The following is a 26990-nucleotide window of genomic DNA, read 5'->3' on the forward strand; positions in this document are numbered from 1 at the left end:
GGGGAAAAAGCTACTTATCATCTCACACTATCAAAGATTATTTTTCCTCAGAGGTTTTTGGTTTCTTGCCTATGTGATTTATAATAATCACACATTTGAAGCCATATAATTAATTTAGATTTTTTTCTTTCTTAAGTATTGTAATTTTCAGTATTGCTTAACATCCCATTAAATTATCACACATCAAATTACTTAATATTATCTCAATGTCAGACATGTTGGTTCTCACTCTTCTATTGCAGAAATGCTAAATAAACAACTTGGAATACAGATTTTTAAAAACATTTTTTGAAGTTATTTCTTTTCAATACATTTCTAAGTTAGGTCACTGGGTAAATGGAAGTGCATGTTTTATGGCTCTTAAATCACATTGCCAAATTGCTCTTCAAATGGCCCGTACAAATTTATACTGTGAAAATCAAGAGGTGAAGATTCCAGTTTCACTAGATCTTTGTCATATGGGCATATGGATGCATTTTAATGTTTTGTTCTTTTGACAGTAATATGGCCTTTAAATAATCAGCTGCCTGGCAAAGATGGTTCTGTTTTTTGTTGTTTTGTTTTTCTTTGCCATCGCTCTCCCCACCCCCACCCCCGAATCTACTTCCCTTGAATCAAGTAATAGTTTTCACACTAACATCTGTGCTACCCTGACATGTACCCCAAGGGCTTATCGCAGCTTGTCACCTACTCACAGAGATTAATTTCTCCTTCAGATGTTTGTCCTTCAGCTTCCTTTTTGCAAAAAAAAAAAAAAAAAAGCCTCAGGATGTAGTGGTCTGCTACCCCTGAAAATGATCCAGCACAGAGACATGCTGTCACTTGCTTCCCTCTCCTCTTTACACTTGTGGTTCCAGGGGATGGCTTTTTCTTTGCTTATAGTCCCTCCTGACACCTGACCTTTCTGTTGGAAACAATGTAAATGACACCAGGATTTGAGTGACTGAAACTTCAGTTCTGGTGGCAGATAATCCACACTGCCATGAGGCAGAGTCTGTCTTGTGCTTTGAGTAAGAGGTGAAAAATTAGGAAGGGCTTCATTCAAATGTCAATAATGGAGAACTGTGAGTTCTATTTCATGTACTTTCAGTATTTGAAAATTTTTTAGATTATTTTGTCCGCTCTTTTCATCACCCCCTTTCTTCCTGCAGTCCCCCTCCACAAATCTCTATAGGAATTTGATGATGTTGACAAATACTAAATAGTATAGCTATGTTTAGGTACCAAAGATTAAAACTACTAAAGTTATTTCCTTATTGTTTTTTTTTCTAAACCATTTTCATAAAATTCTGAAATCAAGAGGATGACTTTTATTTTCATACATTAATGTGTTAGTGAGTCAGAGAATGCATGGAGACAGCAGAACCTGGCTTACAGTCAGGATCATAATAATTTTTGGTAAAGAATTTCTCACAGTTACTGTTTTATTGTGGTCATCTGGAAGTTAGACTCCAATCAGAGGCTTACTTAAATCATGGTTTTAATTGTTCTAGCAGATGAAAGTCTGAGGGCAGTCTGGGGATGCTATGGCCTACCCATAATAAATTCTGAGATGAAATCCTGCTAATATTCTGTTTTAGTATTCTGAATTTGAGTCTTTATCCTTGAAGTTGCCTGTGGTTCCCACAAGGCCATTTGGGACAGATACTAAAAAATGAATATGGGAAAACATAGAAGAATAATTTCTAAGTCCTTTCTTTTTCAGAAATTCCAGAAGTTCTGCCCAACTCTCATTTGTATCTCTTGGACTAATACCTAGTCAACTGCAGCAGCAATTGAGATATGTTATGTTTTTACCTGGGTACAGTGTTGCCCCAATAAAATCAAGTTTGGGTTAGTAAGAAAACTGTGAAGAATAGACATTGGATAGATTAATATCAGTTTCTGTCAAAATTGGTGATATGAAGTGTTGAAACCTTCTTTTAAAATATGTTCATGGTAGGGCAAGAAATACAGATCATATAAAACTAAGTCCAAAAATCACTCAAGCACAGAAAACTGGCATAAATAAAACCTTTACAAGGTCATGTGTTTCAGTGCAAGGAGTTCTCTTATGGCATCTCTGATGTTCATCCAAACGTTGCTTCAACAATTCAAAGCAAGAATTCTCTCTACTCCACAAAACATCCCATTTCAGGTTCAGCAAATATATGCAGTGCACACGCATGGGTCTCAAATCTTCCTTTTTCAATCTTTTTATAGGTTTCAAATTATTGAGACAACTATCATGCTCCGGGTTCCTTAAATATCATTTGCTCTTGTAACACTCCATTTGCTGCCAATATTGCTTGGATACATTATCTGCCATTCATTTCCTTCCCCCTACCCCCGCCCCAATCTCAACTGTGTGCCATTATCTGTATAAAATATATCTTAGAGTTGTGAGTATTCCCCTCTGAACATGTTCTAAAAATACTTTGCCTAATCTTTGGTTTCCTCTCCCATTCACTACTTGATCTTCAAGATCACTTAGTAAAAGGAAAAACATGATCACACTACGATCAACAAAAAGCTTACAAATATTTCCTCCTAGAGAACAAGCTGATGTTTGTATCTGCTGTCATTTGCCATAGCATGTCTCTCTCCCCTTCTTTGACCCGTGTCCTTTTTTGTTCATCTTTTCTCTGAACCAGAACTTTTCAATCTCCCTCATTTTTCACATCATTTTGCCTCTTGCTCTCCATTTGCCTCTGAGTCTGTTATTTGTCACTTACTTTGGGTGGAGGTCATCATGTCTGTAAAAGTCCATCTTTCTGATTTTTTTTTTGTTGAAAATTTTTATTGTAATAGAACGATGAAACAATCAGTTTATAAAAAAGTTATAAATTATATTATTCAATGATTATTTACTACTAAGATTTAAAAAAAATTATTATGGACTCCAGTAGCGTTAGAAATGCCACAAACACATCTATACCTAACAAACCAAATTTTTTCAGTGAATTCACTATGTATAGGACTTCAGACATTTCTATTTTCTTCTGTTTGTAAAATGTAAGTAAAGATTGTATCTATAATTCAAACTGCAATTCAGAACAATAAATCTTTAGTTAAATCTCTCCATATAAAGGCAATTTCCAATTTATCTCTGTGAAAAAACATATAAGGTACAGACAAGAATTTACAGTGCAATATTTGCTTCTTCCCTGAATTTTAAAATATGTTAGAATTATTAATAGGTCCTAAATGCTAAAATATATTCTATTATGTTGTAAAAGAAGGATTTTTTTCATGCCAGAAAACCACTTCTATGTGGAAATGTGAAAATCCATTACAAAAATAAGTTAAAGGGGGTGTATTTTAACAGCATTGCTGAATCAGCATTGGTTAAATGAAAAGTTATTTTGAAATTTGATAATATGACAGACAGCCTGTGGACTTACTATTACTATTAGACAGATATGAGCACTTTTCCATCAAGATGCTCGGGAGATCCCTGGCCATGGCCTCTCAGAATGCAAGAGAGAGCCGAGTGATCGGGGATCCACAGTACCTCAGCAGCTCAGCCACATGAACAGGTTCCAAGAGAGAACCATTTTCTTCTAAACGCCTGTTTTCAGAGAACAGTATCACGTGACTTTTGAAAGTAAGCTTGTTCTTAAATTCTGGCAAAATCACAGGAAGATGCTGAGAGAAATGCCATGGGCCAATCATGGCAAAAAAAAAAATACGAGAACTTGCAGCTGGCAAAATGTTTTCTTTTTAATCTGGGTTCTGGAAAGAATGAAGCCAGAAAACAAGGCAGGGGGTGTGAAGGTGGGGTAGGTGGTGGGGATAGATAGGGAGGAGGACCTAGCTCCTCAAAAAGAAAATCAAAACTAAAGCCTGAATATGTAGGGCTAAAGACAAACTCTAAAAATGCACATTTTAAGGACAAGGAGCTTTATCAGTTTCTTTCTGGGGTCCCCACCAGTCTTTCAAAATAGTATATGACACTACAGAGTAATAAATGCAAAAGGCCAAATGGAAGATGTTGCTATATGTTGTTTACATATGTTACAAGTGTATACAAAGAGAAAGAAACATAGAAATCTTAACAGTGGTCATCTCAGAGTACAATGTTACAGTGATTTTAATTTCATCTTTCATAACTGAGTATAGTCTTCATGTTTTTTAAAGTAAATTCATGTAATTTCTATAATTAATTTTTTATATAACAAAGGTAGATGATGGTGAATGAGATTATCATATACCAGGGGAAAAACCCTCAATTTAGTGTCTATTGAGCCAGGAAGAATGAGAGAAAGATGGAATCAAGAAATACAAAACTGGCAATTCTGTGGGAGTGGCAAGGCTTCATCCAGTGTAACACCCTAACCTTCTAAATTATTAAATCAAGAAAGAGAGGTATTTCAATGGAGAAGAAATTAAGCCCAGCTTCTCTCTTCACTAATCAGAAGTTATTAATGCTAACCTGTGAAAATGATTGTGAACTAATACATAGTCAAAATAAACTTCATTTTTTCCACTGAAATTTTTTTTTAAGTTTTTAAAAAGTGGCTCATAGGCCCATAACTGCATTTGCTATTTTATTTATTTCATAACAGTCAACTGCACAAATTCTTTTACAAGAGTTGAGGATTAACTAGCCTCATCTGGTGTAAAGATACATAGATACATAGATAGATAGATAGATAGATAGATAGACAGATAGATAGATAGATAAAACTATAGTAACTAAAACAGTATAGTACCAACTTATGAACAGAAAGAACAATGAAATCAATCAAATGGAGAATTTTGTAAAAGACCTACCATTGAAATGAGTATAGTATATAAAAATGTTCCATGGCCTATCAGTGGCGAAAAATTATTCATGCAACAAGAATTGTTGGAGTCCTAAGTAACCTTCCACACTAGGGGCAGGCAAATTATATTCTGGGGATATAAATTAAATCTTGCTAATTTCCGGTTTTTATGTTAAAGCTTTATTAGAGCACAACCATGTCCGTTTTTTCACTTGTTGTCTGCGTTTGCTTTTTTACTACAATGGTAGAGTTGAGTAGCTGCCATGAGACCATATTGTCCATAAAGCTTAAAATAACTTCCATTTAAGTCATTATAAAAAAGTTTGCTGAATTATAATCTAGAAAATAGATTACATTCTTATACTAACAATCCTTTTACTCATTCTTATACTAACCTCATTCTTATACTAACAATTTGAGTGAAATATCAGAATAATAATAAAAAGAAACCATAAGTAAGAATTCATCACTTCAAAGTTTTTTTTTCTAAATAATATTGGAATAGCAATTATGAAGCTTCTGCAGCCTCTGCAGCACGAGTTCGATCCCCCGGCTGGCCAGGAAGCAACCCACATGGCGCAGCAGACCTCTCCTGACTTTCCCGCTGCTCCACTCAGTAGTGTACTTCAGTCAATCTGCCTGTTCTGTTCCCCCCTCTGTCTCAGGTGAATCCTCTCACCCCCCCATACCTCTGGCCTATATCCCAGCTCTTGTATGCATAAATAAATAAATCTTTAAAATAAAAAAAAATATTGGAATAGAAACGTCATATGTGACAAGCACCAAATATATCTACATAAATATTAATTAAATGATGCAAGTCAAAACAATTAAAATCAAGAGACAAATAGTAAAAATGAGAAAATATAGGCAACTTACTGCAGCCAAAATGCTAATTTTCTTTATCTATACAAAAATAAGACCTTCTTCTAATCAATAAGAAAAAGACTACCTCAAATAGTCAAATATTAAAAGCTTGATAAGCTACAATGCAGCAACAGTTGCCCTCATGCATGACTAGTTGAAGTAAAATTTGGCACAACTCTAAAGAGAGCAGTATGCCATTACCTATCAAAATTAATGGGAGATTTGGACCTTAAATTACAATTCTGAGAATTTCTTCTATATTTACCCACACCAGGAAAAAGAAAAACAATTACAACATAGTCATTGAAATACTGTTTGTCATGCAGAAGACAGGAAACAATCCAGAAAATTACAAGTACAGTGCAATCGCAGCATATTCAAACATGGAAATACTATAAAACATTTACAATAATGGAAAGAAAGATTTATATGTTTGACTTGAAACAGTATTTTGTTTTTATGAAGTTAAAAAAAGCAAAGTGTAGAAATTCGGATTTGGGGTCCTAATATTGATAATAGAAAGGAAATTTATGTGTATTTTCTGCTGTATATGCATAGATGATCTTAGGAAAGATATATAAAAACTGTAAAGGAATAAGGAAATTTGGTATATACATACAATGCAATATTGTTTTGCCTCTGAAGGGAAGGAAATTCTAATATAAATTACAATGTTGATGAAGCTTGAAGGTATGCTAAGTGAAATAATTCAGTCATAAAAAGACAAATATTATATGGTTCTTCTTATATAAGATACTAAGAGTCATTAAAATATCATAGAGACAGAAAGTACAGTGGTGATTGTCAGGGGCTCGGCAGGGAGGTGGAATGGAAGCTTTAGTTTACTGGGTATGGAGTTTCAATTTTAAAAGATGAAAAAATTATGGAGATAAATGGTGATGGTTTTATAAGATGATAAACAGATTTAATACCATTGTGCACTAAATTTAAAAATATTTAAGATGGGAAATGCTATGTTATGTGTATTTTACTACACAAAATAATTTAAACTGGAAGGGAACTGGTGCCTGAGAAAGAAGTGAGAGAGGAATTTCTATAGCATATTGTCTTGTACCTTTGGATTTTCTGTTAGTTGCATGAATTATATTTTAAAGCTTACCCTGTCATCTACATATGCATGCACCGTGTACATGTAGCTATGGTGTGATCATCATAGCATTTTTAAAACAACACCACCAATTTAAAAGACTAGTGAGAAGTATACCAAGGTGTCAATAGCATTTGTACTTATTGGTGGACTCAACATGACTCTTTTCCAATTTAAAAAATTTACATTTATAGTAAAATTCACCCTTTTTAGTGGGCAAGTCTATGAGGTTCAGAAAAAGTATATACATAACTTTAAAAATCAAAATATGGAAAAATTCCATAATCCCCCATAATCTCCTCATTCCCCTTTGTAGACAAGCCTTTCCCATCCCAGCCCCTGAAATGTATCCTGTGATCATTCTTTATCTTTTTTACATCCTGGAATACTATATTTTGGGATTAATTTGAAGGATGCTTGTGTTGTTTTTAGTGAGATTATGTTATTAAAAATAATAAAAACAAATATCCTGTAACTTTTTGAGAAGGGAAACAGGGAGGGAGATAGAGAATGAAAGTGAGAGAGATCCTTTTCTATTATTGGCAAAACTGCTGTTTGTTAATCTTGTTCCAACAAGCTCTTTCACTAGTTGGAAAGTTGAGTTAACACTGAGGGCAGAGTAATTTGTCAGGAAAACCCTCTATGAAATGACACTGAAACTAGTGACTTGTACTACTATGCTCCCATTAGAGAAATTGCCCAAATATTCTACGTTGTTTTTTATAAAGGATTTTTTTCATTTTTTTATTTTATGTATTTTTACATCATTTTTCATTTTTGCACAATATATGCATTTTCATCTTGGTTACAGTCCCCATACAATTCCCACCCCCCACCCCCTGTTCTGATCCTACTCCCTCCTCCTCCTCTCCCCCCTGTAGTGTGTCTCTGGTCTATAGTTGCTTGTTGATTTTGATTTTTACTTTATTATAATTAGTCTTTTTCCTGGTCCCTTATTTAGGTTTTCTAAATTCCTGCTATGAGTGACACCATCCGATATTTTTCTTTTTCTTTCTGGCTTATTTCGCTGAGCATGATCCCTTCCAGCTCCATCCATGTTGCTGCAAATTGCAAGAGTTTATCTTCTTTGATTGCTGAGTAATATTCCATAAGGATTTTTTATTCATACATAGAAGAACTGGAGTGTAGGCCAGAAGTGCAGGGGGTAAGAGGATTCACCAGAGACAAAGTGGGGACGAACAGGCAGATCTAATGAAATACACTGCTGACGGGAGCAGCAAGTGAGACCAGAGAAGTCTGTTGCACCCTATGTGGGTTAGCTCCCTGGCCAGGGATTGAACTCACACCATGGCATGATAGTGCTGAGACTTAACCCGTAGGCCACAAAGGTGGCCTAAGTATTCTAAGTTTTATGCCCACAAACAAGTAAGTCCCTTCAGAGATGAAGGAAATTCTTCATAGAAAGAGTTACAAGAAGCCCTTGCATTTATGTACGGATCAATGCATTTTCATGTACCAACACAGCCATTGTTTCAGGGGATGCTCACAGCAACATGGGGAGGAGGGTAAGGCACAGATTTGTTCTGTCTATTTGAGAGACTTGCAAAGTGCAGTCCTAGATGCTGTATGCTGGGTGAATACCATCTCAGTTGCTCTTAGTCAGGAACTGCTTTTCAGCTTGTCATGAGTATTTGAGATGACATTTTTATGATATGAAAAAAGTAGAATGGGGTTTATGTCTATGGGGGGCCAAGAGGAATACAAATGGTCAGGAATTACTCAGACTAATGGACACATTAGCAGTATGTATAGAGATAATTGTGTCCCCTGTGTGGCCTGGCACAGGGCATGTCCCCTGCCTGAATGGTCTAATGAGGACCCCTCTGCTGTAGTCGGAGACCTGCTGTGCTTCCTCACCTGGAAAGCACATCTTGGGGCTCCCAATGTCCTCATGCACATCTATCACACATGAAGTGCCTTGCTGTCCTAAAGGAGATAAATCTGTGCTGCAATCTTTTCTGATTTTTCACTAGTTCTTCCATGACATCTGTGCAACTTCTGCTTCATCAACTGCATCTTTTCAAGTATTTTGCAACATATTTTGCTTTGTAATCTGATAGTGCTTACTTGGCACAAGATTGTGAAATGGTCTACTCTTCTTTAGGAGAGAATCTTTGCTAGAGATTTATCTTACGAAAAAAGGGAAACTTCGAAGATTGTGTTTGTCTTAGTAGCTTCACCATATATCCAGAATATACCACATAGGCACAATGCAGTATTATAGCCAACCAATCAACAATCAATCAAACAGTAGGGCCAAAGTACTACAAATAGCATCACAAAAATCTATTTGACTAAATAACACTTTTCTCCACAATACTGAACATTATATGTATAATAAATGTAGAAAATATATATATTATATATATATTATATAAATTATATATAATATATAATATATACACATAAATAATTATATATAATATATAATTACATATATGTTGAGTAAATTATGTTCAGTAAATATTTATTGGGTTGTGTTTACTATGTGTTGAATGACAATGGACTGAATAGACTTGATGTCTACTCTCACAGAATTTATAAACCATCAGGGAATTAGATCTTAATCAAATATTAAAGTAATTATTCACTAATAACTTTGATGAGAGCTGTGATGCACTGTAAGTTATGGGAATCATATGTTCTTGATGGTCAGGTAGCTCAAAATGACTTAAGACTAGCAACTCCATATGGTTCAATCTATAGTGGGCTAGAGTGAGGTTCTTGATCTATATCTGGAGGATGGTATTGCTAGGGTAGTCATCCCCAAAAGTGGTATTTGGGCTGATTAATATCTGGAGGATGTATAGTAGGAAGCTTGGTGAAGGAAGGTAGGGTGCATTTTGAGCACAGAGAACAGTTTGTGTGAAACAAGGGTAAGGAAGGCTACGGTGAATTATAGGAGCTGCAAGCAGACAGGCAGGAAAGGTGACAGTGTGGCAAGGGCAGCTTCAGGTGAAGCTCCAGAATTAGTATTGGTGAGACCACACAGAGCCTTGAAGACTGTGTTAACATTTTGATATTGGATTTTACCCAAAGGCCAATAAGAGAAAAATCTGAAAACAGATGAATGCACAACTATCTCAGGATCCCAAAGGCTGCTTAGAGAAAATTCTTGACTCAATTAGGTAAAAACCAAGTAAGCAAAAGAGCCATGCTGCCCTGCTTAATGCAAGTCTGTTATTTAAGTGGCTTCTGGAAGCCTAGAGAGGTACGCTATCTGGCTTAATGGGATATACAAGTTCAGGACCAGAGAAGATTTTGCCACCAGTGGTCATCCTTTCCCACATTCTCCCTTACTACACTCGGAAGTATTTCTGCCCCAGAAATACCAAGCACACATTTTATTAATAGCATTGTGAAGGGCCTCTCCGGTGGTGCAGCGGTTGAACGCTGGGTTGTGAAGCTGCCCGCGGCCTCTGCGGCGCCGGTTCAATCCCCAGCTGCTCCCCGGCCACTGGAGGAGGGTCCCACATGGCGCACAGACCTCTCCTGCCGCCCGCTGCTCCCCTCAGCAGTGTACTTCGTCAGTCTGCCTGCTCTGCTCCCCGCTCTGGCTCTGGTGAATTCTCTCACCCTCCCGCGCTTCTAACTCTACCCAGTGCATGTATAAACAAAACAAACAATAAATAAAATAAAATAAAACATGCCTCTATAAAAAAAAATTAAAAAAAATAGCATTGTGAAATGGCACCAAGGTGACTGCCTGTTGAGAATGTGCATAAACCTCCAAAATAAGGGTCTGCAAGCTGCCTTAATTCCGGCTACTTGGCAGAGATGGCAAGAGGAAGAGTAATCAGGTTTTACATTTAAAGAGCTCCTTAATGCTCAGCGAAATAAGCCAGAAAGAAAAAGAAAAATACCGGATGGTCTCACTCATAGCAGGAATCTAGAAAACTTAAATAAGGGACCAGGAAAATGAATATAAGAAAGTGAAAATCAAAATCAACAAAAAACTATGAACCAGAGACACTTTTTGGGGGGTGGGTGGCGGGAGGGGAGGGATTGGGGTCAGAATGGGGGGGTTGCAATTGTATGGGGAATATAAAAATAAAATTTATTATTTAAAAAAATAAAAAAAGAGCTCCTTAAAAAATTGAGTGCGCTTTATTTACATAAGCTCTCTTTGCCCTCACAATAGGTATGAAATAGTCTATCATATGCATAAGGACATTGAAGCTCAGCCCAGGAATATTGAGTTCATTTTGTAAAGTCATACAGAGATGGGATCAAATCTAGGTCCCTCTGAAATGTAATTATTGTGCTTATAGTTCTTTCCTTTTTCACACATGTGCCAAGGACCAATCCTCCACACAAATCACCAGTCAAAACCTCATGTTTTTGGCATGTAGGCTATATTTTCCATTCCAATCATCTGGTGCTGGAGGAAGACTGATCATATTAATTACTGACTCCTTGGGGACTAGGGAACGGAGGGTTTCAGTTAGAAGAGGTCCTGGGCATTGCTACAGGCTGACAGTGGAAAATTAGCATGAGTAACACACTGGTTCAAGAATTACAAATAAGGATACAAAATTATAAATACACAGAATGAAGTACAAAAGTGAATGTTTTATTTAAAATGAAAAAAACAAAATTCTACCAACTACAAAATTTTAAAAGCAGGCAATATGATAAACATAGTAAAATTTAGAAAAACAATGTGTGTTTATGAATTAACTGCCTGACACACCTTTATGATACTGATAAATAATATTAAAAAGAAAAACTGGGTCTTCCTTGGCTATCACCACTGCAGCCTGAGTTCAAGTCCTGGCCAGGGAGCTGACCCACATGGCGCAGTAGACTTGTCCTGTCTCTCCCATTACTCCCCTCAGCAGTGTATTTCAGTAGATCCCCCTTGTCAATTCCACAATCTGTCTTTGGTGAATCCTCTCACCCCGCACACCTCTGGCCTACATCCCAGTTCTTCTATGCAAAAGTTTAAAAAAAAGAAAAAGAAAAACAAAGATGAAGCTATCCCCAGTCTAGATAAGAACCAAACAGAGCTGGGAGGCCACTGAGGGTCAGGTACCAAGTCTGTCCAGGTGCACAGCATTTCTGGGCATGCCTAGACACTGCCAAAGCTGAGAAGAAAATGAAACCGCACCTGCAAGTCAAGGAGGACCCAAGACTGAAATCTGACCAATCATTACTTGACACGCTTTCTACCAATCACAACTGCACCTCGTTTGCATAAAGCAGAACTGAATGGGGACTTGTCCAGCCTTTGTGCCTATAAGCTTATTCTTCCAGCTGGGTTATTTGAACACATAGCTCACATACTTCTTGTGTGTGTGTCTTTAGGACTTCAGTTCTGCAGGCCCCCCTCTCCACCCCACCATCCAATTTCTATAATTCTGGAACTATAACTCAGGAGCTATAACAGGAGTAAACAGAAGCACTTTTAGTTCTCTGTTCACAATACTTTTGTCCCTAACTTCACTTAGTATTTATTTTTCTGATTAATTTTGATTGTCTTTTCATCTGACAATGATTTTATACTATATTTTCCTACAGAGTAAATAGAATTGGTCTTTAACATAGTTGATTCATTTTTAAATTATTATTATAATTAAATGAGCTCCTTTAACTTATTTTGACAATATCCTTGTAAATGTTTGGGATTGTCAAATTTCAGAAAACCTCTATTGTATTTTATTCCTGTGTTAGATGTTACACATACAATTTATGGTACTATTATGTGTCTGTGCCTCAGAAGCATGGAGATTCTGATAAAGGTAATTTCTGATAACACGCCCAGAAAAAAGAAATCAATTTGGTGGATTTATAATTGCTTATATTTAATTATTGTACATATTATTGACAAAATGGAATTTCCATTTTGACTAGACATAAATGGAATGGTATATTCTGGGTTCAGCTCCACATGTGGGATGCCTTGTAGAATTTTCCACAGGTAGTTTCTGGCTCCATACGTTTCAAATGTCTCCTGCTATACCTCAAATCCCCCCTGGCACACCAGGATAAATTTATTCATAGTACAATATCTAGCCTTGCACCTTCTTGACATTATGCCCATGAATCGGCAGAGTGGGTATTAGCATCTTTCTGGAAATTGTCCTACTTTGGGTCACTTTGCAATAACTCTATTAGACATCCTGTTAAGCCCCAAATAAATGTATCTCCAAATCTTTCCCTTAGTCAGATTACACCTACACAAAGGATTATTTTGGAGGGGAAAAGAGTGGGAAAAGATTGTGGTGTGGTGTTTGTTAATGATAGCTTTATGTCTCTCTTTGCAAATTGTATATAAATGTATAACCATGTGAACACATTACTAGGACTTCTTGCAGGAGAATTGGAAAAAGCCAGGCAAGGAAAGGCTCTGTAGTTTAGGCTTCATTCATTTCATGGTAAATTGTGGTAACACAAGAATCTCTCAAAGGAATTTTTTGTCCTTCTAGTCTTATTAGTATAGGGAAATATTAGTCAATGGTCAGGAATACAACATTAAAAAATTACGTAGTACTAATTATCAAAATACTGACAAAATAAGATCAATTTGCATACATGATAATTTTCTAAGCTTCTATTAATTTAAAAGGTTTAATGAAAACTTGAGCATGATTTTCCTTATCTAGTTATATACCCCCTTCTATCTCTTATTTAATCTTCACATGATACAAAATAAGTGTTACTATCCCCATTTTACAAATAATGAAACTGAGGATCTTAGAGGTTTACGTAGGCTCATCCTGTTTGTAAATATTATTTTAATTAATCGTCCACCCACCAGTCTCTCCAGCAGGGCAACTCCAAAGAGGGCTGTTTACCCTCCTTGAAATCTTGCATCAGTAGTTCCATTGGACTACAAAAAAACAAAAGAAATTCTCCCTCCCGTCTATCTTGTGCCCCAGTGTTTTCTTAGAATTTTTTTTTACAATGAATTATGCTGATATTTTTCTTTCATTTTTTTTAACAGAGAATGGCAAGGTTTTCCTTCACTTGATCTTAATTGTTGGATTTAAGGATTCTTTTCTTGGTCCTCTTCTAATTTTAAACACTCCCTGGGTACATCCCAAGGGAAGTAAAGATATATTCCCAAGACTTTAGGTACCATCTATATGTTGGTACCTCCCAAATTTATACCTCTATTCTTAGACCCCCATTCTTCTATAATATGTCTCTACAAAATGGAGCTTCTATGAGTTTTTCCAGGCTAATCTGCTATATTCTTTTTAATCTACTCCATTCCTTCTTCTTGTCATTTGTTAAGTATGTTATGTTGACCTTCTTGTGTAACTTGAAGGTGGGTTCTTTCCAATGCAGAGCTTCAATGCTATTCCATCTTTCTTCAATTTCTTTCCATGAAGTCCTCATTCACTTATGCCTTAAACCTCATTTTAAATGTCATTTCTATAAGAACACCATCTTTGACCTCTCCCCAGAAGATAGGATGGGGAGTCACTTTCGTGTTTTTCTCCAAAGTGTTAGTCTATCAGCTAGTTTTATTTCTGGCTGCAATCATCAAGCCCAACTACAGTGGCCTGAATGCACAAAGGTCGCACATATAAATGAAGTCTGCAAGGACTCTATCTGGGGTTAATAAAGCACTTCTACAAAGTCTCTTGAATCCACCCTTTTAGTATTCTTTCAAAGTTTCCTCAGAGTCCAGGATTGTTGCTGTAACTTTAGTTGTTTTATTAGCCTTCTAGGAGGGAGGGAAGCCGAAAGGACCCTTCTGGCTTAGTCATCACCCTTGAAAGACCCCTCCTGGAAATCTCACTCAACACTTACACTTATACCTCATTAACTGGAACTTACATAGCCACATATAGCTACAAAGGAGGCTGGGAGATTTGCTCTTTTAATTGGATAAAAATAAAGGGTTTTGTTTCTAATGAAAATTGGGAAAATGTTATGAGGGGTGAAGTTGTGGCAGTCTACCACACCCTTTGTGTACTGATCACTCTTTTTTAAAAGACAAGTGAAATTAAATTTAGATTAAATTTACAATCTGTTTGCTTGTCTCAATTCCCCTCGAAGCTAAAAGCTCCAAGAAGGGATGTGTTTATTCATTTTTCTGTGCTGAACACCTGGCACAGTTGTTACCAACTACTGGTCCTTAATAACAATTTAGTAAATACATTAATGGCTGTGAGAAGTAATATTGCTATTAAGTAAATTACCATATTCTATAAGGCTCAAGGAGGGAAGAGAATCTGCAGAAAGAGAGGAGGAAGGCACAACTCGCCACACAATTACGTAACCATGTCAAATTAGATCTTGGTTTATAAAAGCAGGACATGCTGGAAAAAGTACTTTTGTTGAGTGAGCTCAATAAAAGGGAAATGAATCTTCAAACATATGTTAACTCATATCTATTTATGGTAAAGACAAAAAGCAAATGGAAGAAGATACATTATATACACACTTGAACATGGATTACTGTTTTTAAAATGTTAGCATTTTATTTTCAGCATTTTATTTTCAGTTAGCATTTTATTTAAACATTTTATTACTGTTTTTAAAATGTTAGCATTTTATTTTTCATTTTATTTTCAGCATTTTAAGGTCAGCTGAAAATAAAGTGCTATATACTATTAAGCACTTTGTTATGCTGATAGCTTGGGACAATGTATCCTGGTGGTTTATATAAATCATTACTTTTCTTTCTCACTTATCTCTTCTCCTCTGACAATTTGTAACTAATGTTCTGGTCAAGGACACAGGACAACAAGAAATCTGTTCTGTGGCTTCATTAAAGAGCAAGTTAGAAGACTTGGACCGGAGCTCAGTTCCTCCAGTGAGGACCATCACATCATGCTCCTCTTCCTTCCCAGCCAACTCATGAAGCTGAGAGGCCATGTCATGATTTTAAACCACAGTCATAAAAACCTGCCTCTAAATATACCTGTGAGGTAATTGCAGACACCAAGGACACAAATGTACATATTGATTTAATACAGTGCATTTTAGCTTTATTCACCAGCAGAACTCATAACTCCCCTTGCAATTTAAAGGCCTCCTAATGTCCTAATTGTTCTCTCACATTTTTCTTAGATGTTGAAAGTGTGTCCTCTGTGAAAGTTAAAATCTCTTCATTTTAGAATGAATCTGCTCCAGGATGAAATGGAGAAAAGAGCTTTATTATAGGATCATTTTTGCTGAAGTATAATTTCCCAGCTAGACTCTGAATTCCTTACAGTTTAGAATGATGTTTCAGGATTTAATGTAGCCTGATAACAACATTGACTGCAGTCAATGTCTAATTACCACTTGTGTTTTGAATCAAGGATTAGAAAATTAGAATTATGAGATTATAATAATTTGAGATTATAATAATTTGAATTATGAGATTATAATAATTATCTTTACATATTTGAATACGATATACAATCTTCCTCTTAATATCTTTCACCAATTGATTAAGCAAGATTTCAGAAGTGCCCCTCAACTCTCTCAGTGTTGTTCTGGGGCAGTCTGTTTGCACAGAGGAGTGGGGAATGCCTTGGTCCTCCTGGAATCATGGTCCCAAGATCAGACTGTGCTCCATTTCTGAAGTCCCAGCTTCTTCATGATCATGATCATTAATCATGATCATTAATGATCATGATCATTAATCATGATCTCTTCAATGTCTCTTCCCCTCCATCTCTCTCTCTCTTTCTCTCTCTCTCTCTCTCTCTCTCTCTCTCACACAAACACACACACACACACACACACACTTTGTTTCCACTTCTACTTGGACAGACACACATTCCGCACCTCCTTCATTAGAAGACCATTAACACTGTACTAAGTTCATCAAACTTTTTTATACTCTAGATTGCTTTTATGATCACTCAGGTACAGTGCTATGAGCTCACTGTAGGAATTTTGAAAATAGGGAAAAAATAAAGATAAAAATAAAACAAGCCATAAAGACACCACCAAGATGGAGAAAATCTGTTTTTTTCTAAACATTTTGTTAATCAGTTTCTTTTTCCCTCCCTTCTATCCTATGCCTCATTTCTCCCTTTTCATTCTCTGACTTTTAATTTTATAATTTAATGCAAATTTGTTAAAAATTTAGGGAATAAATTCAAACATTCTTTTTAAAATTCTTGTCTTTGTATTTTTTTATTCAATATCAGATAAGTAATTATATAATTTTCTATGGTTTCTTTTCTATTTTAAATTGTTAGATTAAATCAATATGGAATTTACAATCCAAATGCCCAGCAATAGATGACTGGATCAAGAAGATGTGGCATATATACACAATGGGATACTATTCAGCCAATCAGAAAAGATAAACTCATGCCATTCGTAGCAATGTGGATGGAACTAGAAGGAATTATGCTCAGTGAAATAAGTCAGAAAGAAAAAGAAAAATATTGGATGGTTTCACTTATAGGAGAAAATATAGGTGAATCAAATAAGACAGTAAGGGGAAAATTAATAACAATACAACATGAAACAAAAACAAACAATTATAAACCAGAGACATCCTGTAGGGGATGGAGAGGGAGGAGAGAGAAGGAGGAGGGGATGAGGGAGAGGAGGGGATGAGGGAGAGGAGGGGAGGGATCAGAGGGAGAGAGGGAGAAGCACAGGGGACTGTGGTGATGGTGCATGGGTGCATTGCTGAAGGAAATTCTGTGGTGACTATACCTGGGGTGGGGGGGAGCAAACATTGCTTAAAAATGAACAATGACGGGGTCTCTCCTGGTGGCGCAGCGGTTGAGCTCTGGGCTGCAAAGCTGCCTGCGGCCTCTGTAGCACAGGTTTGATCCCCGGCTGCCGGGCAAGGGTCCCACATATAGTGCAGACCTCTCCTGCCGCTCCCGCTGCTCCCCTCAGCAGTGTATTTCGTCAGTCTGCCTGTCCTGTTTTCCGCTCTGGCTCTGGTGGATCCTCTCACCCTCCCGCCTTCTGACTGTACCCAGTGCTTGTAGAAATAAACAAATAAATCTTTAAAAAAAAAAAAAGAACAATGATGTAAAAAATATATAAATAAAAAGAAAATTAAAAATCAATATGAAATTTACATTGCTAATGGTATGAGAAAGCACATAATTTAATTCCAGAGGATTGGCCATTTTCCCTAATATAATTATTTTCTCATTGATTTGAAAAGCTACCTATAATATATAGTGTTCTGGACTTATAAGTATGTTCCATGAGTTTCTTTTATGCAATGTCATGCTTTTTATTAAAAACAGCTTTATTGAAGTATAATTTATAAACAAAAAGCTGCACATATTTAAAGTATACAATTTGATGAATTCTGACATCTGCACCACTTGGGAAATCATCACTATAAACAAGGTAACAAACATATCTAATACTTCCAAAAGTTTCCTCCAGCCCCTTTGTAATTCTCCCTACCTCTTATCTCCAGGAAACAACTGGAGCTTTCTATATTGCTTAGTTTTCATTTTCTGGAATTTTGTATAAGTCAATTATATAGTATGTGCCCTTTGGAGGGAGGTATTGGCTTTCTTTCATTCAGCACAATTATTATTCATCATCCATGTTGTAACACATGTCCATATTCCTTCCTTTTCATTACTAGGTAATATTCTACTATATTGTATGTACATGCCACAATTTGTTTATCCATTCACCTGTTTATAGACATTTGGTTTGTTTTCAGTTTGGGGCTATTACAAATAAAATTTATAAATTCATATGCAAATCTTTATATGGGCATGTACTTTCATTTCTCTTGAGTAAATACGCAGGAATAGAAAGACTGAGTTAAATGGTAGGTGCATGTTTGACTTATTAATAAGGCTGCCATTCCATAGTGGTTGTGCCATTTCCTACAGCATTGTTAAGAGTTCCAGTTCATCTGTATCTTTACTATCACTTTCAATAGCCAGGCTTTTTAATTTTAGACATCCTATAACTATTTAGAGAATATTATTTTGGTTTTAATTTTCATTTCCTTAGTCACTAGGGCTCTTTGTCATATTCTTATTGACTTTTTGGTTATCCATACAGCTTTCATCAAGTGTATGTGTTATAATTTTCACCCATTTATTATTGGAGTGATTGTTTTATTTTACTAATCATTACAATAAATCATGACTTTAAATTATAATACATTATCACAATTATAAAATATCAAAGCTAAAAATTATTACAGTTGTATAATCTATAAATTTATGAATTTATAGTCATTATAAGTACAAATACTTTAATTTAAAATGATTGTTTTATTTAGTTACTTATTTTCTTAATCATTATTTTAAGTATAAAATAAGTATAATTTTATCATTGTAATTCTTATTAATAATTGGTAGTTTGTTATTTTGAATATATTTCATTGATCTATCTTACACTAAACCATGATGGTTTAGTTTACCTTTATATTATTATTCTATGGATAGCAATGCAAGTTTTTATTATTCATAATTATCATTTTTGTGGGGGATATGTGCCCTAAGTCATTCTAATCTGTTTATTTTTGAAATTTGTGATATTTTAAGAAACTAAATTAAAAAATAAACCATAATTTATATTTTTTAAATTGTGAATATTAATTGTTCCCATTAATCAAGATGGTTCCTTTCCTCATTTGTTCATATATATTTTTTAAAGATTTATTTATTTATGCACACAAGAACCAGGGTACAGGCCAGAGGTGTGGGGTTGAGAAGATTCAACAGAGACGGAGTGGGGAACAAAACAGGCAGATTGAAATACACTGCTGAGGGGAGCAGTGGGCGAGCCAGGAGAAGTCTGCTGTGCCATGTGGGTTGCTCCCTGGCCAGGGATTGAACTCGTGCTGCAGTGGCTGTGGATAGCTTCATAGGCTGTGTCTTAACCTCTTGTACCACCAGAGAGGCCCTGTTCATATATTTTTGTATTGGTTTAATTTCTTGTCTATTTCCTGTTAACTAGAAAACTCTGGGTCTGTAAGTTTCCAGGACTTTCCATTAACTAGTCCATTGTTGATTGAGCCAAATCATTAAAGTATAGAGATTGAATCTGGAAGATTCTGTAGATACTCTTGTCTAGTATCCCAGAGTGCTATAAGAAAATAAAGCCCAATGAGCAGAAGCACTTCTTTAATGTCTACAGTGTGTTAATAGCAATCTGAAGAGTGATGTCTGACTATAACTTTAGTTTCCCTTCTTTACTTTAGTTTCACTGTATCTCTTATTTTTTACTACTCCCTCCAAGTGGGTATCTGGTTTTGTAAGGAAGGTATCTTTGACATGTATTGGCTACCCCAAGTTCACCTGGTTAAAAAAAAAAATACCACAAGTCATGGTATATGCAAAGGTGATTTATTTGTCTAGCATCAAGATAGCAAGTTGGCAGGAAATGTAAATGTAAAGAGGATTTGTCAGATGGATATGAGTTATGGACTTTTTGGTATGATGTTGCGAATGGGGACCCTACAGATGGGGAGATGGAGGCTTTAAGGCACTCACTTAAGCTAGTCTTACTGTATGGTAGAATTACCAGACACCAAGTGGGTTTCTTTATTATGGTGCAAAAGATTTTTAACAATGTTGAAGCAATCACAAAAGGAAAAATGTGGGGTTTACTGTAAGCTTAGACTTTACTCATTTAGTAGAATAGATCTTAACATTTTGGGGGTCAATACATGCTTAGAGAATCTTATTTTAAAAATCCAAACTTCTTTCCATAAAAAGGCACACATTTCATACAATATCGAGGGTTATAGATTCATAAGCCTGCCACCAGTCATTTTGGTGAATCATGGACTCCTAGGTAAGAATTCTTGGAGAAAAAAGTAGATAGTTAGCTGTTATAACATTATTAAGGAAGAAAGGATAGAAAAAATTAATGATGTGGATGTATGTGTGAATATGGGTATAGGATGTGCTAATCAATATGAAGTATTTTCTCTAAAGAATGAAGCCACATTTCCCAATATTGAAAGAAAGACTCCTTTTTGATTCCTGGAAAAATAGCCCAGGGATCTCAGTATACTAACAGTAGGCTCAAGACCAAGAAAGGGGAGGCAGGAATTGAGACAGTAAGAGGCTAAGTATTCTCTTTGAACACAAACAACAGTGATTCAATAAATATTTACGAAGCATCTGCTATGGGAAAGGCACAGTATTAAGTGGTGGGGGCACTAATCAGATGTGGTCATTGCCTCAATGAATCAACATATAATAAAATCGAAGGGCATCTAGTAGTTAATTATTATAATATATTGGTATATTAATAGTATTATTATATAGCAAATAACATACAACAGCTATTAATGTTTTACATACACATGCCTTAAGGTAAATACTCTTACATCCAGGATGAGAACCCAAGTCTTCTGATCAACTTTTAATGAATACCTACTAAGGCCAGGCCCGATATTAGGTGTTATTCAAATAAACTTTCAGTAGTTAGAGAAGTTCTGCATATTCATTAACTAAATATAAACAGATGTTCATCCACCCTTCTTTTTAGTCAGAAATGGATCTTTGTTAGTTGTTAACAATGTAACAATCATCACTTACTAGGGTAAGAAGGGAAGAATTATTTTCCACATTTTCCCAGTAGGAATATTGAAGTTACAGAAAAAGGATTTATATCCAATTTATAATTCCAGAAAACAAAAATATTCAGTTCTTTGGAAAGAGAGGAGAAATGTTAGATGTAATGATTTGAAGTTCAAGCAAAAAATCTTTTTGATTTACTATTCTCCATTTATTTATGGCAGTGTTTACTTTCTGTGTCCTCTGCAACCACACAGCAGGATTGGGAAAGAAGATAGGGTGGTGTGCAAGGACCACTTCGGGTACATTTTGAAATCCTTTAAAAGTTGGTCTTTCCAAGGAAGGCATGAGATTTAAAGATTTATTTATTTATTTACACAAGCACTGGGTACAGTCAGAAGCGTGGGAGGGTGAGAGAATTCACCAGAGCCAGAGTTGGGAGCAGAACAGGCAGAGTGACGAAGTACACTGCTGAGGGGAGCAGCGGGCGGCAGGGGAGGTTTGCACGCCATGTGGGACCCTCACGCCACGTGGGACCCTTGCCAGGTGGCCGGAAGATCGAACAGGCGCTGCAGAGACTGCAGGCAGCTTTACAACCCAGCGCTCAACCACTGCGCCACCGGGGAGGCCCCATAAGGCATGAGATTTAGACAGGAAGTGCTACTGCCCATGCTCTCTAATTTCCTCTATGGAAATGCTTCATCCCATTTCCTCCAAACATTGGAAGATTTGTTCATTTCAGTACATGTCTGCAAAAAGGAGGGTTTTTGCTTATCACATCCATTTTGAAACCAAATATGCATTTGACAGCCTTAACCCTGTTATAGGGAGTCAGATCAGGGAATGGGAGAAAATCAGAAAGGAGACAGTTAATGAAGACTTTCAACATGGGCCCAAAAGCACAGATAGAGCCTGTGACCAGCAGCTTATTAAGGAGTTAGTTCAACAGCCTGTAATGACCACTAATTAGGGCCTCACATGAGACTGGCCACTGAATACCTCCAGGGCTTACCTATCTATTGCTACCTTACTCCCAAATGCTGCCTGTTTCACACAGGATGAGCACTTTACTCATCTAACCACCTCATGCATATCAACTTGAAAATCTAGACCCTCTTGTTTTCATTTTTTGAATACATTGTTATACCCCTCACTTTTCCCTTTGGCCATCTAGAATTATTCTGTGAAGTTTGCAAGGAGATGTAAAAAAATACAGAGTGCTTTTTTTTACTATGTGTTATTGTCATAAATACTACTAACTCCTGAAGTGTTCTCTTTTCAGCCTGTACAAATAGTCCCCTATTATACATTTGAAGTTTCTACTATCAAAATTTGAAGAACAATTTTTTTTAGCAATTTATCATAAATTCAGTGATTTACTGTAAAGATATGGGAAATTTGCATATCCAAGGGGTCTATCAAGATGTGTCCTGTCCATAGGGATGCAGATCCATTAAAAGATGAAACGCAGAAGTCAATCAGTGAGATTCTGATTCACCACATATTTTCAAATGTCTGGAGATGTATACGAAGTTATCTTGAGGTAGCCCTCCATATAAAAGGTGGACTCAGGAAGCCAATGACTATGGTCAATTTCAACTGGCTTCAACTGCTCACTGGGAAGGGCAATTCAAAAGAGAAGTTAATAATTTTGATGCCTACTCCATTTACTTGTGAACATATTAATCCAGCACAGTTATTTAACACAGTTATTTACTCAGTACATTCTCCTAGGTGGAAAGATGCATAAAATTTGGACCTAGTTTTAAAAGTCTGGTGGCTTTTTTTGAACTATTATTTTTCCCTTCCCAATCCCCCCTAAATCTATTATTTTTCGAAAATGAAATATAATATATGTGCTATGTTTGTTTAAAATGTAACTTTTAAAACAGATATTTTTCTCTGAAGTTGGTATTTCCAAAAAGGATATGGTATATGTAGCAGTGTATCTCAGTCTAGATTGATACAGAAACCTATTTTACCTATTATACAATGAAAATTTATATGCATACTATATTATAGCAGAAAATTATATTGATTTAACAGGTTGAATTTCAAAACACACCATAAGATTTAAGTGACTATAAGTCATTTTTTATGTTTTTAGTATGAATGTAATTCACTGTGATTTTAGAAGATATAAAATATTTTTAAAACAGGAGAAATCACTTTTGGAGCACAATGCAGAAAAGTCTGAAAACACTTGACTAAACTCTACATGGAAAATATATAGTAATGTGATGAAAGGTAAAGAAAATATTTGACTAGATCTTAATGCAAATTCAAAAGAGTGATTACATTGGCTTATTCACAACACTTAAAATATTTCTAGGGACATTCAGGCATTTATCTTTATTCATAACACATTCAATTTTATGGGCAAAAGAGAAGAGCAAGATGGAATGGAATGGAATAGATCAGAAAGCAGTGTGAGGTGAGATTTTCCTGAAACAAGCAGGAAGTAGATGGAAATGAGGTTAAAAAAAAAAACAACAGAAAAGGCTCAAAGAGCATGTATAGTTAGATATGAGAAATTGATTTTTGGAGCTAGGGTTGCTTGTGCAGCACTAATTAAAAGGAACAGGGGAAGTAGGTGTGTGAGATCACTCAACCTCCTGAAGTCATTGGCAAATGATGGAATCATAGGATTCCAATCCAGTTACCAGGTGACGTCTTTATGGGAAATCACTTGGTTAAAGGCTGATGAAAAAGAATGGAGCATACATAAATGCAACCCACAGCTTAAGCAGGATCCTTAAAAGCTGAATGTGTGAGAGTGCCCATGGCCTCTGTTTGAAAAGGTCTCCGATCTTCATGCTTGCTGAATTTCATGTTTCTGTGTTCCTTGAGAAAGTGACATTTTAAAAACAACTTTGTAGTCTGGACGATCTCAGACTCATTAATTTCACCCATCAACCTCACAGCATGAAATCTTGCAAATACTGTTTTGTCTAACCGTCTTCAATTTATTTAATGCAGAACATTAAAACCATTTCTGGTGTATTAAGAAAATCTTAGCTACAGATTTTTGTATTTTAAAATTACATGGGAAAGCAAGTACTTGAGAGGAGTTCACTGCAGGAATTTACTATCACTTACTTCATTACTATATGAGGTGTCAATGAAGAGAACACAGGAATTGGGGCTACCTCAATCAATTTGATAAATACAGGGTGCACGTGAGTTGACATTAAATTTTTATGAATATGTATTGAAAAATTTGGGCATGTGGGGACCATATTCATGCCTCTACAGAGATTATGAGCTAATCATCACAATAGGGACCTCCAAGAAGAGAAATAAGCACATGTAAGATAACACTAAATTAGAATTAGTTCATTCATTTAGAAAGGAAAATGTTTATTATGGATTATAGTAATTAATTGGAGAATATATTGAGCAAAATCTGAAATTATTTTTCAAAAGATGGTCTTGAATGTTTGCTTTAAGGAAGAGGTGACTTTTAAAGATTTGCCCTATTCCCATTCCATTAGTAATTTTGATATGTTTTCAGGATTTTGACACTAAGCTACCTTGTTAGGACGGCGTTCTTAGACATTATGGTGGCCTTTTAATGAAGGTCACTACCATTAGGCTTTTATCTATTCAGAAAACTAAGCATTTTTGAACCACAATTTCTCATACTGCAGATTTCCTCTAATGGACTCTTGACCAGGACTTAATTTTTTATTTTTTTAAAGATTCATTTATTTATGCATACAAGAACTGGGGTACAGGCTAGAGGTGTGGGGGTGAGAGGATTCACCAGAAACAGAATGGGGAACAGAACAGACAAATCTACTGAAATACACTGCTGAGGGGAGCAGCAGGCGTGGTAGGAGAGGTCTGCTGAGCCATGTGGGTAGCTCCCTGGCCGGGGATGGACTTGTGCTATAGTGGCTGCAGATAGCTTCATAGGTTGCATCGTATCCCCTTGCATCACCAGGGAGGCCTCAGGACTTAAGTTTTTAAATCTCATGACCCTGGAACAGTGAGCTGCAAGCATTGTGACATCTAATGTACAAAATGACTTTTGAACTTTTCAACAATTTCTTGTATACACACAATTATGGTCTAAACAATTCTTCTAATAAAGCAGAAATCTGTACATCTTTGGCAAGCAGATATTTCATGGGATGGTTAAGGATTTCTTATAAAATCTCTGATTCATTATGATTAAACATCAAGTAAAAAAAACACAGATTCACCACTACCACCTCCCATTTCGCTTCTGGCTGACATAAACTGGCAAGGTTATTGCTCTGCAAATCTGCTTGTTTAGGTCACTGAGGCTGTGTGTATGTCATGATTAAATGGACATGAAAAGTTTCTAAAGTTCAGTGAGGGAAGAACATTAGCAAATGAATAAATAAACCAATGGTAATCTTTAAATATCTATTATGAAAGGCAATTTTTTGTGAATCCACGTAAGACTTTATACTAGATTTCTAAATTTGAAGACGTAAAGATATTAACTGATTTTGACCTCAAACATCCTATATAATTAAAAAATTACATAAGATGGGGAGTGGGGAAAGGAAGGAGTAGTGTCAAAATAAGGGGGGGGATGCAATTGTATGGGGAATATAACCAAAATGAAAATGCATACATTGTGCAAAGATGAAAAAAGATGTATGAATTATATAAAATAAAATACTTAAATAAAAAATTAAACAAGATATTGTTCTTTAGTAAGCTAAGGAACACAAAGAAGGCATAACAAGTTGAAATAAATATGTAAAATAAAAGCCATCAATAAATTAAACCAGATGCTAATTATATACCTTTCTTTGAGACACTTTCTGAGGTTCTTATTTGGAAGCTATGTTTACAGACAGCAGAACAAGCTGTCAAAATATTTAAAGTCCTATGTGACTGACTCTTCAGCATGATGCAGTCTAAATGGTTGATTGAGCTTTGTCTCTTCAAAACAGATTATTTTGGCATTGTAAAACCATCACGTCCATCCACAACCTCAAAATGGGAGAAGCACTTCCAGAAGACACTTATTTTTCTTCTTCCTAAAGATCTCATCACCACCAATTAGTATGCATTAATCATCCCAGCCTGTGTTGTATAACTGAAATGTCTCCTGCTTGAGTTTAAGCCTGTCTACTGGTAAAGTGCACAAAGGTAACACCTCATTTATTCTGCATTGTTAGGGAATGAAGTGATGCATATTTCTAGAAAACAGATGCTTGTTTGTCTTTTAAAAAGATAAATCTGTGTTTATGCAGCATTTTTAAGTGAAATCTTTCCAACATACACCAAAAGGAACCTGTGTTCTTAAATATGGTATAGGCAATATAAACTTTATTTGTAAGGTGGTTATTAGGAGCATTTGCTATTTTTTTTCTTATATTTCTTTTTATTAGATGAAGATGATTTACAGTCTATATATGATTTAAGAGAATAAGTTTACCCCTCTTCTGACATATGTCACCAAACCAAATCCACCATCCAAAACACACATAAATTCTTCACAACAGACTATTGGGCCTCCTCCCACACATTGTTCCCTACCCCTTCCCTCACCTTCTATAGACTCAGTTCTGCAGTTAGGTGTCTACGGTTTGTTTTGGTTCAGTTTTGTCTATCCCCTTGTTACATCCTTCTGTTTTACACATGAGTAAATTTTTCTAGTATAGGAACATTAATTATTTAGGAACTTTTTTTTTAAAGATTTATTTATTTATTTATACAAGCACTGGGTACAGTCAGAAGCGCAGGAGGGTGAGAGAATTCACCAGAGCCAGAGCGGGGAATAAAACAGGCAGACCGATGAAGTACACTGCTGAGGGGAGCAGCGGGCGGCAG

Source organism: Talpa europaea (genome assembly GCF_964194135.1).
Source record: "Talpa europaea genome assembly, chromosome: 4".
Lineage (NCBI taxonomy): Eukaryota > Metazoa > Chordata > Mammalia > Eulipotyphla > Talpidae > Talpa > Talpa europaea.